We start from the raw sequence: 2,917 nt of genomic DNA, 5'->3' as shown, positions 1-2,917 counted from the left end.
GGCACCAGGGCCGAATTGCTCAATTGTCCAACCTGAGCTTGACCCAACTGAGCTCATCTGTTGGCCCAATGGGCTCGCCCAACACAAACTATATGCTGGCCCAACACAAATGGCATTGTTGTCTTTTTCAGAAAAGAGAGGGACCAAGCCCATTTATTTGTTGGCATGAGGAGAGTTCGGAAGTTGGAACGAGTGGGTAGGTTGGCGGAATTGCGGTTAGAGCTCAGGAGATGAGGCTTTGAATTGGACGTGGGTGAGTGAGATTTCTTAAAATTTTCCAAAAAAAAAAACAGAGATTAACTGAAGCGGTTAAGAAGAGAGGATTCAAATATTAAAGGCTACAACGGAACCAACTGGTATCTGAAACCGGAGAGCATGGATTGCACCATCTTCCTCTTGCCTTCTCATGCCTGCTTCCATTGACTCCCTCCCTCTGGACGTTCTGGTAAGCCAATCTCCATCCTCACTCTTCCAACTCTCAGGCCTTTTTTCCGACTCTTTTCCTCCCTTACTCTTTTTCTCATGTAAAGGTCCAGATCCTATGCAAATTGAACCACGATGAACTCAAGCCATCGCTCGTCGTCTCTAAATCCTTCCACAATGCCGTGAAGCCTCTCTACCACTCCATCTTCTTTACTTAAGTAAATAGAGGGATGTCATACGTGAAACTTAACTATTATTTTTCCTCCCCCCTGATGTTCTCTGAGCAGGCTCTCATGGCTCAACAGTTGCACTTCGACTTCTCCACCCCGGCACCGAAGAAGGCAGTAATGGCCTTTGCCGGGTAATGAACTCTTTATATTTTTTTTTATCTTTTTTCCTGATTATGCTCACAAAAATCCTTAACTCTCTTATTCAGTAGGAAGGACACGGATGTGACCCCAAGCGCCCCGTCGATGAAACTGGAATCCAGAAAGCCAAGGACATCTAAATTGTCTGAAGAAGAGACAAGGAAGATTGCGGTTGTGCTCTTTCCAGTGGCAGACTGCAAGAGGGGCTTATTTCCTAAAGCCGAATGGAGGCCCTGTGGTGCTGCCCCTCGCTACGAGCAATCTCTTGTTCGTTTCTCCAATGCACACGCTTAATCTTGCGGGCAATTTATCTTAGTCTCACTATAACAGGATTTTAATTCTTCCCAATGGATCTACTTAATGCATCTCATCGAGTAATGTGATGGAATGTTTATTATGTCATGACTGAAGTATTTGTAATGATTTTTAACTTTAGGAGTAGGATCTTCAGAGTCAAATCTTAATTTTACTGCCCCTGTGATTGAAGAACAGTAGTTAGTTTTTTTTTTTATTTTTTTTAACTCTTTAGTTCCAGTTTTGTCATTTTTACCCCCAAGGATGGGCATAAGAACATGATACATATGTGGAGGAGGTCAAAATTCATGCCATATATCCTCTCTGCTCTTCCACAATGCAGACATCCTAATCCTGACCCACTATAAAAGCGGCTGAATTTTCTAAGTATTTAATTCCTGTAGTTTCTCAGATTAGATCTTTTTTCTTATCTTAGTGATTTAACTATACTAAACTTCTACAAAAATGATGCTACATCACTGCACTTGGAGTCCAAGGGCAAAACTCTTCTGTTGACTTGCGAAGTCTAAATTCTTAGTGATTTATATTAAGAGCATCATACACAACCAAATAAATCTTAAACAATTTCATAAAAAAAGATAATATTATTACAAATACATGTTAAAATCATTCCATTAAGCAGCTATCAACTTCCAGCACTCTAGTTCAGAATCACAAAGCCGAATTTAACAAAGGTAAGCCAGGTTTCTAAAATGGCCATGGCCTGCAGCCGTTCCAGGGACCTTGAGGGGGACCAACAGCCATGCTACCAATACAATTGAATTAGTCATCGCTAGTAGCCATCTTGATTTTGTCTTTAAAAAAAAATTAAGAGAGAAAGGAAGAAAGATCCATCCATCCACACTAATTTCTAGATCCAAATACTGTTGCATTGTCCATACTTGAACCCCAAACCTCTCATTGTTGCTAATTAAACAGAGAGGTCATTCGAAAAATCCATGCACTGAAATGTTTGGCTGTAACCAGAGATTTGCCATAGATTGATAGCAAACAAATAAGTAAACAAACGAATTTGAATGACTTGGAATCCAGAAGGATTGGGATCGATTTCTTGCTGGATTCGCGGATGGGGCATTCTATTTGAGCGAAGCCCATATTAGCCTAACACTTCCAAGCTTGAATATGCGGAAATAAAAATAAGATCTTCATGGTTCTTTGTTTTTTCCACGACCAATAAACCGACAGGATCGAGGCTGGAGCTTCGATGGATCCTTAAAGATGAGGGACAACGACCAGTTGGCCTGGTTGAAATATCCAAACAAGGCCCAAAATGGTCATACTTATACAATATTCCAAGACGGATGGTAAGTAAAATCCTTGTATTGGAGGACGGTAAAGTACCAGACTGATGACCATCCCCTTAATTATTGCTTTGAAGAGTTGTTGTTGATTTAATATGAAGTCGGTGAAAGAGAGGCCTTGCTGGAAGGAATTGTACTAAGAATGGAGAGAAGCAGCAGGACTGAAGTCATGGAAGATGATGAAGTTTCCGTGCAAGCAAGAACGATTGAGAGCTTCCATCTTAGCTCGTGCAAGCCATTCAATCACAGCGGAGACGTGGACGGCTTCTTTCTATATTGCTGAACCATCCCTTCTTGCATTTCCTATTTTCTTATACCCTAGTTTGATGTGGGAGTCTGCCAATAATCTAGCTTAGATCTCCAAGCAATGACTCTCTTTTAGGAAGGTGATCTATGGTTTGGACTTTGGAAGCGCACGACGGAATTTCCAGCACCTGCTCACCTACATGCTTACCCTTCCGTAGCTTTGATGTATTGGTTAGCCATTTTATTAATTAGCATCTCTTGATA

At 41.2% G+C, this 2,917-nt stretch overlaps 1 long non-coding RNA gene across 1 annotated transcript; it reads left to right on the top strand.

The window, feature by feature from the left end:
* The first annotated feature begins 536 nt into the window (after positions 1–536).
* LOC103716910 lies at positions 537–1,308 on the top strand. Its single transcript, XR_005511871.1, has 3 exons — positions 537–605; positions 711–784; positions 860–1,308. It is a non-coding gene; the product is annotated as an uncharacterized LOC103716910 (long non-coding RNA).
* Positions 1,309–2,917: the final 1,609 nt, after the last annotated feature.

This window comes from Phoenix dactylifera, chromosome 5 (assembly GCF_009389715.1).
Source record: "Phoenix dactylifera cultivar Barhee BC4 chromosome 5, palm_55x_up_171113_PBpolish2nd_filt_p, whole genome shotgun sequence".
Classification (NCBI taxonomy): domain Eukaryota; kingdom Viridiplantae; phylum Streptophyta; class Magnoliopsida; order Arecales; family Arecaceae; genus Phoenix; species Phoenix dactylifera.
This window is presented reverse-complemented; position numbering and strand designations above follow the sequence as displayed.